Raw genomic sequence first — 15,167 nt, forward strand, 5'->3', positions numbered from 1 at the left:
CCCCCAGGCTGCAATACCATACTGCTAGCTTGCTTGCACTTGAAATTGGCCCTTTTAGGCATGTGGAGGCGGAATCTGGCCACCACGTCATGGCTGCGTCGGCGGCCTGGTATCCATACTCAGTCCCCAGCCGCCCGGCGGCCGGGTGTCCACACACGGTCCCCAGCCACCTGGGGGCGGCCGGGTGTCCATAAACGGTCCCCAGCCGCCCCTATTTGTCCTGGTGCACCTTATACACAAGCGCGCATACCAAAACATTACCTGTGCCCTTCCCAGTGCATTTAGTGGGAAGGACAGCCTAACCACAAACAAGTGAATGTGGCCAGGGATGGTCCATCTCAATGACGCCTTCACACTGGGTTAATATTGTGGAAGCTGGGACACAGTTGGACACTGGGATGCAACACATCCTCCAGACATAGAGGATTGCGGGTCCTGGGTCAATCAGCTTCAACACAAAGTTCAGAAGGTAGACAGCAGCAGTGGTCGGCCTCCTACACAACGAGTAAATTATTCATGATCATGAGGCCATCCATCTCCTTAGCTTTCTGTTCCTTGGAATGCAAGCGCACATATGTAGTAGCGGCTAGGCCTGAGGTGGTCAGCGTTTTGGCGCATATCCTACCTCCTCCGAGGATTGCTGGATGTTTTCCTGCTACTATCCCAGTTCTATGACTCCCATTAAAACAAAGCTTCAGGTGATGAATGATGGATGAGGTGGTGGCAAAGGAGAAAGAGCAGGAGGAACAGGGACCATTCACATCAATATCAGGCCAGTCAACCACACATGTCTTGTAGGATATGTTTCTGTACCAAAAAGGAGCGGTTCGGCTACACAGTTATAGGGCATACAGTGAGTGCAATGCCTACCGAAAATTTCGAGGCACTCCAATGCCCCTTGGAAGTGACATGGAGGTCAGAGGGCCTTAACTAAACCGTTTTTTCCATTTATAGCAACTGGGTCTCCTGTACACTGTTGGCCTAAGCAGTGAATGGAAGGCTTTCCAAAAATTATGAGGAACTGCAATGCCCCTTGAAACAGACGTGGATTACAGCGTACTAAAAACCTTCTACCCATTATTGGGGAGTGGGTCTCCCTTAGTGTTCGCCTATGCATTGAAAAGCAAAAGCTGACTAAAATTAGGAGAAAATGTAATGCCCGTTGGAAGAGTCGTGGAGGTTAGAGGTAATTAAAAACAACATTTCAATGCCCCTTGGAAGAGACGTGGAGGTCACACTAGCTTAACAAGACGGTTTTAATGCCCCTTGGAAGACTGGTGGAGGTTACAGTGGAATAAAAAGACAATATCAATGCCCCGTGGAAGAGACGTGGAGGTCACAGTAGCTTAACAAGACGGTTTTAATGCCCCTTGGAAGAGTGGTGGAGGTCGCAGCGGAATAAAAAGACAATATCAATGCCCCTTGGAAGAGACGTGGAGGTCACAGTAGCTTAACAAGACGATTTTAATGCCCCTTACAAGAGCCATGCAGTACAGCATATTAAAAACATTATTCCCATTATTGGGGAGTGGGTCTCCCATATTCTTTGCCTATGCCTTCCAAGCAAAAGCTGCCAAAAATTAGGACGGAGGAACTTGCAATGCCCCTTACAAGAGTCATGCAGTACAGCATATTAAAAACATTATTCCCATTATTGGGGAGTGGGTCTCCTATAGTCTTTGCCTATGCCTTCCAAGCAAAAGCTGCCAAAAATTAGGACGGAGGAACTTGCAATGCCCCTTACAAGAGCCATGCAGTACAGCATATTAAAAACATTATTCCCATTATTGTGGAGTGGGTCTCCCATAGTCTTTGCCTATGCCTTCCAAGCAAAAGCTGCCAAAAATTAGGACGGAGGAACTTGCAATGCCCCTTACAAGAGCCATGCAGTACAGCATATTAAAAACATTCCCATTATTGGGGAGTGGGTCCCCCATAGTCTTTGCCTATGCCTTCCAAGCAAAAGCTGCCAAAAATTAGGATGGAGGAACTTGCAATGCTGGCAACACGGACCACGGTCACCCTGGTGGTATAGTGGTGGTGGAAGCTGAGGATAAGGAGAAGAGCAAAAAACAGCCGAAATGAGGAAGCGTATACCCATGTGTGGGTGTGAAGCGGTGCATGGGAATACACCTCCCGAAATAACACAGTGGATTTGACTTTATGTTACTCTGCTGTCATTTGGTGGTGATGAGAAGTCTGGCCCAATCCAGCCCTTGTTCATTTTGATAAGGGTCAGCTTGTCAGCATTGTCAGTTGACAGGTGAGCGCGCTTATCAGTTATAATTCCCCCAGCGGCACTAAAAACACGATCCGATAACACGTTAGCGGCAGGGCAGGCCAGGACCTCCAAGGCGTACAGAGCGAGTTCATTCCAAGTGTCCAGCTTGGATACCCAATAATTAAAAGGCACAGAGGAATCACGGAGGACGCTGGTACGGTCGGCAAGGTACTCCCTCACCATCTTTTGAAACATTCCACTCCTTGTGAGAGTACCCCACGCCTCAGGGCCTGTAAGCTGGGCGGGTCTCAGAAAACTGTCCCAGAACGTTGACAGTGATCCCCTGCCTCTGCTGGATTGGAGTTGCATCTCTCTCACCTGTACGCCTTGGTTGGGCAACGAACTGTGACCTCTGCCGCTAGCGTGTTCAGATGGGAATTTTTTTAACAGTTCTGCAGTGAGGGCCTTCTGGTACTGCCCCATTTTTGTAGACCTCTCCACCTCAGGAATAAGAGAGTGAAAGTTCTCCTTGTAGCAGGGGTCTAAAAGTGTCACCAACCAGTAATGACTGTCACCCAACATTTTGACAACGCGAGGGTCACGGTTAAGGCAGCGTAACAAAGTCAGCCATGCTTGCCAGACTGGTAACAGGCAAGACTTCCGTGTCCTCACCAAAATGACGACTGACCATGCACTCCTCCTCCTTCTCCTCCTCCCCCCTGTCCTCAGGCCACCCACGCTGAACCGACGGTATGACAGTTGTACATGTATTACCATCTACAGCGCATGATACCAGCTCCTGTTCTTCCTCCTCCTCCTCTCCCTCATTGTCCCCCAATGCACGTTGGGATGAGATGAGGCTGGGCTGTGTGTAATCGCCCGCTACGGCTTCTTGATCCATCTCATCATACTCTGGCTGCAATGCGTCCTCTTTAATTCTCTGCAGAGAGCGTTGCAAAAGACAGACAAGTGGGATGCTGATGCTAATGATGGCGTCATCGCCACTCACCATTTTGGTGGACTCCTCAAAGTTTGTCAGGATGGTACATATGTCAGACATCCAGGTCCACTCTTGAGGTCTTATGAGTGGAGTCTGACCTGACCATCGACGGCCTTGTTGCAGCTGGTACTCCACAACTGCTCTCTTCTGCTCACAAATCCTTTGCAACATGTGGAGGGTCGATGTGACGGAAGCTGCAAACGCTGCTGCAACACAGCAAGGGCGGCGGAAGCTTCAGAAAATGAGCTGACAGGCGGCGTACTTTGACGAGCAGATCTGGCAACTCGGGGTACGATTTAAGAAACGGCTGAACCACAAGGTTAAGCACATGAGCCAGGCATGGTACGTGTGTGATCTTGCCTCGCCTCAGAGACACCAGGTTATGGCCATTGTCACACACGACCATGCCTGGATGTAGGTTCAGCAGTCTCAGCCACAGATCTGCCTGCTCTTTCACAGCTGTCCACAACTCACAAGCAGTGTGAAGTTTATCACCTAAGCTTATGAGTTTCAGCACAGCCTGTTGTCGCTTGGCTGAGGCAGTACTGCAGTGCTTCCAGCTTGTAACTGATGTGGTGATATCTGAGATGGAGGCTGAACATGAGGAGGAGGAGGATGCGCAGGAGCTGTACACTGTGGGGGCAACTCTGACTGAAATAGGGCCCGCAATCCTCGGTGTGGGGAGGATGTGTTCCGTCCCAAGGTCTGACTGGGTCCCGGCTTCCACTATGTTTACCCAGTGTGCCGTCAGGGAGATGTACCGTCCCTGGCCACAAGCACTTGTCCACGTGTCCGTTGTCAGGTGGACTTTCCCAGAAACTGCGTTGTTGAGGGCACGGCAGATGTTTTGGGACACATGCTTGTGTAGTGCGGGGATGGCACACGGGGCAAAATAGTGTTGGCTGGGGACCGAGTACCGAGGGACGGCCACCGCCATAAGGTTGCGGAAGGATTCCGTCTCCACCAGTCTAAAAGGCAGTATTTCCAACGCAAGCAGTCGTGAAATGTGCGAATTTAGGACTGTGGCCTGTAGGGCGTTGGCTGCGAATTTGCGCTTTCATTCAAAGGTCTGGGATATGGACAATTGAACGCTGCGGTGGGACGTGGACGTGGACGTTGATGCTGTTTCTTGAGAAACTGCCATAACAAGTGAAGACTGAGAGGAGGGGGCATCTTTGCATGCAGTATGGACAGGGGATTGCATTGCATGCACAACAGGGGTTCTCTTACACGCACAACAGCGGAAGAAGCTGTGGTGACACTCGCTGACACTGGTCGTGGACCCTGGCGTTCGCCCCACAAAGTCGGGTGCTTTGCTGACATGTGCCTGATCATGCTGGTGGTGGTCAGGCTGGTAGTTTTGTCACCCCTGCTGATGTTGGCCTGGCAGGTGGTACAAATGGTCTGTTTGGGGCTATCAGCAGAGTCTTTAAAAAAATTCCAGACTCTGGAAGACCGGTTGTACTGGCAACGTCCCTCGTGTTGGTATTACGGGGAATGGTTGCTCGCCTTCTGTCTGCGTCCACCACACTGCTTCTTCCTGCCTGTTGGGGTACTCTGCCTCCCTCCCACTGTGTGCTGCTGGCCTCACTCTGCGTGTCCTCCTGCCACGTTGGGTCAGTTACTAGATCATCCACTACCTCCTCCTCTTCCACTTGCGCACCACGGTCCTCCTCCTCACTTCGTGGCAATTGTGTCTTGTCATCATCCACCTTTTGTTACAAATTGCCAGCGTCGCCTTCCTGTGGCCGTGGCTGTTCAAATGTTTGGCCATCGCTACATGGGATCTCCTCTTCCACCACTTCAGCGGAGCAGGCGAGGGGTCCAAATATGGAAATGGACCGGTAAACAGCTCTTCAGAGTGTCCAACTGTGGGATCAGTTGCTGTCTGACGACACTCGGTATGATGGGAGGAAGGAGCATCAGGGTGAGGAGGAGTATGCGGTCGAGACTCACGGCTACTAAGACTTGACCGTGTGGAAGACAGACCGGAGGTGGTGGTGCCCAGGTGACTGGAAGTATTATCTGCTATCCAATTAATAACCTGTTCACACTGATCAGTTCGCAATAGTGGCGTTGTTGTGTGCTTCCCTAGTAATTCGGTTTTGAACTGGGAGCGAGAAGATGTGGCTGTTGGTCCCCGTCCTCTGCACACACCATCACCAGAACGTCCAGTTCCACATCCCTTGCCACGCGCCTTGCCCATTGTAAATTAAGTAAAATAGCTTACACTCGCACTATCAATGGCAAAAGGGTAATAAAAAGGAGATTAGAACCATGGAAGAGAAAAACCACAGTTCTAGTTCTCTGGCCTACACCAGAATCTTTTAAACAGATATATTTGTGTCTGAACAGTCAGCGAGACACTCAAACTGTTTTTTTTTCTTATGGAAAAAAGGCAAAAAGGTGGATAACACCCAGATTTGAACCGTGGAAGAGGAAAACCACAATTCTAATTTCCTGGCGTATACCAGACTTTTTTAAATAGATATATTTGTGTCTGAACAGTCAGCGAGACACTCAAGCTGTTTTTTTTTTTATGGAAAAAAGGCAAAAAAGTGGATAATACAGAGATTTGAACCGTGGAACTGCAAAACCACAGTTCTAGTTATCTGGCCGAAACCAGACTCTTTTAAACAGATATATTTGTGTCTGAACACTCACAGACACACTCAATTTTTTTTTTGGCGGGGGGGAAATACCAAAAGGTTAATAAGATGGGTATTGGTACAGTCTGACTGAGGGAAAAAAAAGAGGATTTAGATGAAAAAAAAAGAATTTTTCCTGGCCCCTGAGACCTGGGGCTAAGTCTAGCAATTTGAACAGCAGCACACAGGACTGTAATGCAGTGTTTGCTGGTATAACCACTGCATCTCCTATACAGCCTGCCTGCCTGCCTGATATCTGGGATGGATATTAGTCCTCAGAAGTAGAGATGAGCGTTGTTCTACTCGAACTGTTCGCCAATCTCAAATTCGAGCTGTTTTGGGCGGTGTTCGAGCCGTTCGGCGAACACGAACAATTTGAGAAAAATTCGGCTGTTCGAGGTTATGTTCGATAACTGTTCGTGCACCAAAATCATAACTGGATTTTTTCTCAGTAATGATGAAAATTAATGTTAATACGCAGTTTGAGTGTACAGCGGGGTGGGGGGAGGGGCAGGGGATGGATCTCTGCAGGAACAATGAAGATCTCCATTATTTTTTTCTCTTTCCCGCATTTACAGTGGGGAGGTGCAATCTGTCAGCCTATCAGCAGCGCACACACGGAGCGAAGTGCTTTTTTTCACACAAGCAAGGGCATGTGTCATTGGCAGTGTATGTCACATGTCCTTGCCCTATAAGACCAAGCCATTTTCCCCGTCGCCACCATTTTCTCACTGCTGCAGCTGCGTGTTAGACGGCACCGCTGTTGCTGTGTGCGCTATACCTTGTTAACTTCAAGCCAATTTTCGCACAAATCTACAGATAGCTTGGGAGTAGGGAATAGTTGTGATTGCAGTCCTTTTAAGGACTAGGTTACAGCATTTCCTACGACTTTTATCAGGCAGGTCTGTGCTCTTAAATAGATAGATTGTGGGAGTAAAGACTAATTGTAATTGGAGTCCTTTTCAGGACTAGGTTACATCAGTTCCTATCAGTTTTTGCCAGGCAGGTCTGTGCCAGTGCTGTGCAAGTTTTTTTCACAGCATTTGGCTGAATCTAGCAAAACTAATCCTTTTTGGCCTATTGCAGAGTGTGTTAGTCAGTGGAGTAGCCTATCTGTGTTGCAAGATATACCACCTGTGTATAGAATACCAATTTTTTTACTGCACCTAGTGAAGTAAAATCTTTTGGGCATAGCATCATTCTATTAGTCCATCTATACTGACCTCCATCAGGTTGCAAATTGAATATAATTTTTTTCTGCATCTAGCTCTGAAAAAATATTGGGCTTCTAGCTGTGTGTGGGACTTGTTGTATTAGTCCATCTATACTGACCTCCATCAGGTTGCAAACTGAATATATTTTTTTCTGCATCTACCTCTGAAAAAATATTGGGCTTCTAGCTGTGTGTGGGACTTGTTCTATTAATCCATCTATACAGACCTCCATCAGGTTGCAAACTGAATATATTTTTTTCTGCATCTACCTCTGAAAAAATATTGGGCTTCTAGCTGTGTGTGGGACTTGTTGTATTAGTCCATCTATACTGACCTCCATCAGGTTGCAAACTGAATATATTTTTTTCTGCATCTACCTCTGAAAAAATATTGGGCTTCTAGCTGTGTGTGGGACTTGTTCTATTAATCCATCTATACAGACCTCCATCAGGTTGCAAACTGAATATATTTTTTTCTGCATCTACCTCTGAAAAAATATGTGGCCTTCTAGCAGTGTGTGGGACTTTCTCTATTAGTCCATCTATACTGACCTCCATCAGGTTGCAAACTGAATATAATTTTTTTCTGCATCTAGCTCTGAAAAAATATTTGGCCTTCTAGCAGTGTGTGGGACTTTCTCTATTAGTCCATCTATACTGACCTCCGTCAGGTTGCAAATTAAAAATAATTTTTATCTGCATCTACAGTACCTCTGAAAAAATATTTGGGCTTCTAGCTGTGTGTGGGACTTGTTCTATTAGTCCATCTATACTGACCTCCATCAGGTTGCAAATTGAATATAATTTTTATCTGCATCTAGCTCTGAAAAAATATTTGGCCTTCTAGCAGTGTGTGGGACTTTCTCTATTAGTCCATCTATACTGACCTCCATCAGGTTGCAAATTGAATATAATTTTTTTCTGCATCTAACCCAGCCAATAGTTTTGGCCTAATACCACAGTTTGGCCACTCAGCTCTGCTCGGTTCCCATCCATTGTTTTTTTGTGCAAACAACTCCAGAGTTGTGAATTAGTTAACCACCAAAATGAGTGGAAAAAGGCCTGCTGCTGGTGGAAAGGGGAATAGGCGTGTTGGGAAGGGGAAAAAAGGTTGTGTCCGTGGGTAGGTGTTAAAGCAACAGTAACATCTGCAGAAGAAAGACCATCTTCCAGCCAAACTAAAATGTCTACTTCTTTTAGCGGACAATGTGATAAGATCCCTTTCTTACGGCCACGCCAATCGCTACAAATTCCAGATGAGGCACAAAAACAGCAGGTGCTTCAACGGATATCAAGTGCTCCTTTAAGTGGGCTCTCCTCCACATCAACTTCAACATCACAAATACTCCAGTCCTCAAAGATGTCACCCCAATCGCACTTGTTTCCTCACAGCTCCCAAATCTCCAGCTGCCCGTCTGAGTATGAGGTAGAACAGATGGTTGAGTCTGCAGAGCTGTTTACTCATACTATAGCCTGGGAATCAGAGGTCGACTCCAGCGCTTCTGTGAATCCAGACGAGGAAATGATCTGCACTGATGCCCAGAATCTTTATGAGTCGGATCCAGGACCAGACGCAGAAGGTTCTGACCATAATGTAGACCCTCATTCCCAAACTGTAACTCCTGTTGGTGGAGACAATGAGGAAGACGATGATAAGACTCAAATACCTGATTGGAGCGACAACTTTAGTTTTTTGTCAGGGCAGGAACAGGTTGGCTCTGAGGACGACGGGTGTGATAACGCACAGGGTGATGATGATGAGGTTGGAGATCCCACTTACTGTCAACCCACAGTCAGCCAAGAGATGAGGTCAGTAGAGGAGGTGGAGGAAGATGCTAGTGATGACGAGGTCAGGTTGCGCCTTCCTGGACAGAGACGTAGTACTGGAAGCACGTCAACAACTGCATCCTCAAACACAACTCTGCCTCTCACCACAAGTCGTGGTGGCTCTTCAGGTCGCATGGGTGCTAAGCCTTGCATAGCCTGGGCATTTTTTCAGATCGATAAAGATGACCCAACTCGTGTTATCTGTAACATTTGTCAGCAAAAGCTAAGTAGAGGCCAAAAAATACATAGTTTGAGTACTTCATGCATGAACTGGCACATGGACATGAAGCATAAGTTGCAGTGGGAAGCTCAGTGTGCTACAATGAGGCCTAGCCGGCCGGGCCAACCACCGTCTGCCATATCTTGTGCATCCGCGGCCTCTTCATCCCCTGTGACTGGGGGGACAGCAGTCACACCTGTTTTGGGGCGCAGACCTGCCACCTCTTTACCCGCAACAGCCAGCGTGATTGGCAGGTCATCATTTTCTTTGGAGGTGGAAACACCAGCTGGTGTTGAGCGCTGTCCGACATCGATAGCACCACCTTTGGATCAAGGCAACCTAACATGTCCGCCTGCATCTTCCTCACAGACCGGCAGTTTGCCGGGGACACCCTTATCAACCCCGTCTAAGCACAATAGCCAGCCCTCGGTCCCTCAGATGTGGACAAGTAAAAGACCATTTCCTCCTAGCCATGAGAAAGCTAAGAGGTTGAATTTCACCATCTGCAAGCTCTTGGCTACAGAAATGCTGCCTTTCCGCCAGGTGGACACAGAGGATTTTCGAGACCTTATGTCCGTCGCAGTGCCCCAGTACCAGATGCCCAGTCGGCACTACTTCTCAAAGAAAGGTGTGCCTGCGCTCCACCAGCATGTCGCACACAACATCACCGCTTCTTTGATTAACTCTGTGTGTGACAGGGTGCATTTCACCCCAGACACTTGGATGAGTAGGCATGGACAGGGGCGTTACATGTCGCTGACTGGGCACTGGGTAACTATGGTGACAGCAGGACAAGGGGCTGCTGTCCAAGTCTTGCCGTCCCCACGAGTTGTGCGTCAATCCTCTTTATGTCAAAGTTCCTCCACTGCTTCTGCCTCCTCAACCTCCTCTCGGTCTTCCACCTGCACCCAAAGCCTGTCTGGTCATGCCACAAGCTTTCTAACTGCGCAGAAGGGATCCTGCACACCTCCTTACTATGCTGGCAGTAGGGCTCAACGTCATCAGGCGGTTTTTACATTGAAATGTCTGGGAAATGTGAGTCACACAGCTGAGGAGTTGTGGTCAGCTCTGGAGAACCAATTTCATGAATGGTTGTCTCCACTGGACCTGAAACCAGGGAAGGCCGTGTGCGACAATGCTGCAAACCTGGGTGCGGCCCTTCGCCGGGGCAATGTCACACACGTGCCTTGTATGGCTCACGTGTTGAACCTGGTTGTCCAGCAATTTTTAGCCCACTATCCCAGACTAGATGGCCTTCTGCAGAGGGCACGGTCGCTGTGTGCTCACTTCCGCCGTTCGCATCCCGCAGCTCAGCGACTTACATCTCTACAGAAGTCGTTGGGCCTGCCACTTCACCGGCTAAAATGCGATGTGCCTACCCGGTGGAATTCAACTCTGCACATGTTGCAGCGACTGTGGCAGCACCGACAAGCCCTGGTGCAATACGTTCTGACGTATAGCCTGGGCCAACGAGATCCAGAGGTGGGGCAAATCACGCTGGAGGAGTGGTCTCAGATCAGGGACCTATGCACCCTTCTGCACAGTTTTGAAATGGCGACGAAGATGTTTAGTGCTGACGATGCCATTATCAGCATGACTATTCCGGTGATATACATGCTGGAGCACATGTTAAACAGAATTCGGAGTCAGGTGGTGGCACAAGAGGAGGTGGAGGAAGTAGAGGAGGAGGAGTTGTATGCGGAAGGGCTAACATCTGCAAGGTCCAGACGGTCGGCAGCACCAAGGCGGCAGGCATGTGAGGGTGGGGGAGATGGTTTTACCAGGGCGCATGGTAGCAGCCAAACTAGTGAGGAAGGTGCAGGAGCCCAGGAAGAAGTGGAGGACGAACTGATGGAAGACTCATCAGATGAGGGAGACCTTGATCACATTTCTGTTGTGCGAGGTTGGGGGTAGAGGACAGAGGAAGGAAGCATGATTGTTACCTCGCCACCAACACAACAGGGACTTGGTGCTCCTGGATGCGCAACACACATGAGTGCCTTCTTGCTGCACTACCTGCAACATGACCCTCGAATTGTGAGAATTAGAAATAATCCTGACTACTGGGTTGCCACACTGTTAGATCCCCGGTACAAAAGTAAATTTGCAGAAATTATTCCTGCCATAGAAAGGGATGCACGCATGCAGGAGTATCAGCAGAGACTGTTGCAGAATCTTACATGTGCTTTTCCACAAAATACCAGTGGTGCACGTAGTGAATCTCACAGTTCCAACTTGCCAACCGTGGGACCGTCAAGTGTTCAGCACTCAAACCGTAACAGAACCACAGTATCTGCTGGTAACATCAATTTTGCGGAATCATTTCACCACTTTTTTAGCCCATCCTTTGCAAGGCCACAGGAGACAAGAAGTCTGACACATAGTCAACGCCTAGAGACGATGGTACAGGAGTATCTCCAAGTAAACATTGAAGCCATGACTGTGTCACTGGACCCTTGCTCTTTTTGGGCTTCCAATCTGGATAAATGGCCGGAGCTAGCCACTTACGCCTTGGAGATCTTGTCATGCCCCGCAGCCAGCGTTCTGTCTGAACGTGTGTTCAGCGCTGCTGGTGGTGTGCTGACAGATAAGCGCACGCGGCTCTCCACTGATAATGTAGACAGACTCACGTTCATAAAGATGAACAAATCATGGATCCGAAACGACTTTTCTACCCCTGTGTCATCCTGGGGAGAGTAAAAGCTTGATGATTGGTTAAAATCACCCTACCAACCGTTTTAAGCTTTCAAATTACTAATCATGTTTATCTGTATCTTGGCTGGAAAATAATTTGGGCTTCGTAGCAGTGTGCAGCACTGATTCTATTAGGCCATCTATAATAAGCTCCACCAGATTTAAAATTACTAATCATGTTTATCTGTATCTTGACTGGAAAATAATTTGGGCTTTGTAGCAGTGTGCAGCACTGATCCTATTAGGCCATCTGTACTAAAGCTTCACCAGATTTAAAATTAATAATAATTTTTAGCTGCATCTAGCCCGGAAAATAATTTTGGGGCTCCGAGATGCGCAAGACACATAAGTGCCTTCTTGCTGCACTACCTGCAGCATGACCCTCATATTGTCAGAATTCGAAGTAATCATGACTACTGGGTTGCCACACTCTTAGATCCCCCAAACTTTTCGATCAACCTTTTCATTTTAATAAAGACCAAAAAAAATGGTCATTTTTGAAATTATAAGCATTAGCAGGTTGTTAGAAACTGAAATCAAACAGTTTTCAACTCAAAACTTTATTCTAGGTGATGTTACATTTTCACATAGGACCGCTTGTTCGAAAGGAGCTTCTGAACTCTCTCGTCCATTGAATTTGTCAGGTTTTGGATGGTTTCTGCTTCAATTGTTTTGCATGAGGACAGAATACCCTCCCAGAGCTGTTGCTTAGATGTGAACTGCCTCCCGCCATCACAGACACTCCTTTTAATGATGCTCCAAAGGTTCTGAATGGGGTAGAGGTCAGGGGAGCATGGGGGTCACACCATAAGTTTGTCCCCTTTTATGCCCATATCAGCCAGAGATGCAGATGTTTTATGTGCAGCATGAGATGGTGCATTATCATGCAAAAAAATGATCTTGCTGTGAAATACACGGTTCTTCTTCTTGAACCATGGCAGGAAGTGCTGTTTGAGAAAATCCACATACATTATGGAGTTCATCTTTAGCGCCTTCAGGGATCCTAAAGGGGCCGACAATCTCTCTCCCCATGATTCCAGCCCAAAACATTACTCCACCTCCTCCTTGTTGGCGCTGTAGCCGTGTTTGCGTGGGGTGTCCATCAACCAGCCATCCTCCACTCCATCCATCTGGACCATCGAGCGCTGCACGGCACTCCTCCATGAACAAAACAGTTTTGAAATCAGTCTTCATGTAATGTTTGGCCCACTGGAGCCGTTTCTGCTTGTGTGAAGTGGATAGAGGAGGTCGACAGGATGGCGTATGCACAGCTGCAAACCTCTGAAGGACCCTGCATCTTGTTGTTCGGGGGACGTTGGAGGCACCAGCAGCTTAAAAAACTTGTCTGCTGCTATGACAAGGCTTTTTTGCCGCTGCTCTTTCAACCTGACGTAATTGCCTGTAGGAAAGAGTCCTCAATTTGCCCTTATCAGCACGCACACGTGTGTACTGTGAATCAGCTACATACTTCTTGATTGCCAAGACACTTCATCCTGATCATCGCACAATGTTGATTGTAGTCATGCCTTGACCTAAACACTCCACAATTTGTTGCTTCTCAGCAGCCGACACATCCTTTTTCTTTCCCATTTTGGCAGAAAATGTAGGCTTCTTAATAATGTGAGACAACCTTCTTAAGTAGTCTTGCCTTTCATTGGACACACCTGCCAAACTAATTAGCACAGGTGTCTGCAATTGCTTACAGTGATATAAAGAGCCCTGACACACATCACCATCAATGAGTTTAACTGACAAACAAACAAATTCTTCCCTTATCACTCCTAAACACTTTTTGCATAATAATTTGGAACACAGTGTACATGTGCTTTTCCACAAAACACCAGTGGTTCACGTAGTGAATCTTACAGTTCTAACTTGCCAACCGTGGTCTGTATGGAGTTGTTCAATAAAGGGCCCAAAATTAAGATAACATAGATGGGAGAGGTCTCTATGAATAGGAATTCCTAAGTATTTGATACCCTGTGAGGGCCAGGCAAAGGGAAAGTTGGACTGGATGGAATCCTATATGGATTTGGGGAGGGAGACATCGAGGGCCTCAGACTTCGCTGCATTGATTTTAAAATTTGACCATGTAACAAAGTGATCTATTTCAGCCATAACAGCATGGATGGATATATGTGATTGAGTGATATATACTAGGACATCATCAGCAAATAGAGAGCACTTGTACTCGGTGCCTCCCACCTCAATCCACCTAATATTGGGGTTATGGCGAATTGATGAGAGCAGGTGCTCCGTCACTAGGATGTATAAGAGAGGGGACAGAGAACATCCCTGCCTTGTCCCATTGGTGATTGTGAAAGGTGATGAAAATGTTCTGACGTGCCCCCTGGGCCTTGGGACACCCGGAGCTGGACCCTTTTTGGTGGATGCTGGTGGTTGTAGTCTCCGTGGCGGCGACCCGGTTCCGTGGCTCAGGGCGGTCAAACCAGTGGCGGAACTATTTATGTGGTTTTGATGTTTAAATGTCCGACTACGCCACCCGTGGATTGCGGTCAGAGTGAACCGCCGCTCCAGGGCAGACCGCTGAGGCTGGTGTTGTGGGTGCAGCAGAGCGTAGCATAACTCCCCACGGGAGGAGTATAGCCTCAGGGCAGTGTATGCGGAGGATGGGGGTGATGGTGCAGGGCAGCAGCAGTAACGACACAGAGTCAGTGATGCAGTCCAGGGCCTTTACTCACAGTTCTTATTATCCAGACCACGTCTGCAGGTAACGGCTGCCCACGTCATACTGTGCTCACCAGGTGAGGGGCTCAGACAACTCCCAGATAACTTTGGAGCGCTTCACAGGACCCCCTTTGTGTGTCCTTTGTCTGGCCTTTCTTACCAACCCTTCTGTCCGGCTGCCTCGGGCCTCCTCTTGGTAAACTTGGCGCCAGTTTCCCTGACCCTATGTGGTGCCTTCCTAGCGGGTGTAGCGAGGGGCTGCGCCACATAAAATGTCACAGCCTCCTGTTTCTAGCTGAGGGTCGTTTCCTGCCTCCACTAGTTTCGGGGACCGGTCTCCCCCTTTGGCCTGACCCCTCCACGCAGGTGGATTCGGGCGTGCGGTGGCGACTCGCCCGTCCGCACCCCTGGGATCCCTTCGTTCCTGGAGCCTTCTCCGCTCCTCTTCCTTCCTTCTCCCTCTTCCAGGCCTGGGCCTCTGTTACTAGGCCCGCCTCCGGAGCAGAGCTCATGCAGAGCCCCTGCTCCCTGCCACTTCTGCTCAGACTTCTCTGCACTGAACTAAGATGGTGCCCACCTTTTATACTCCCTTCTCAATGCACCCAGGAACTGCTTCCTCCCTGCTCCTGCACTACAGGGTTCCCCTTCCTCAGTGT

The sequence above is a fragment of the Phyllobates terribilis genome, unplaced genomic scaffold (genome assembly GCF_046119375.1).
Source record: "Phyllobates terribilis strain yellow unplaced genomic scaffold, ASM4611937v1 Scaffold_8__6_contigs__length_399053987, whole genome shotgun sequence".
NCBI classification, from domain to species: domain Eukaryota; kingdom Metazoa; phylum Chordata; class Amphibia; order Anura; family Dendrobatidae; genus Phyllobates; species Phyllobates terribilis.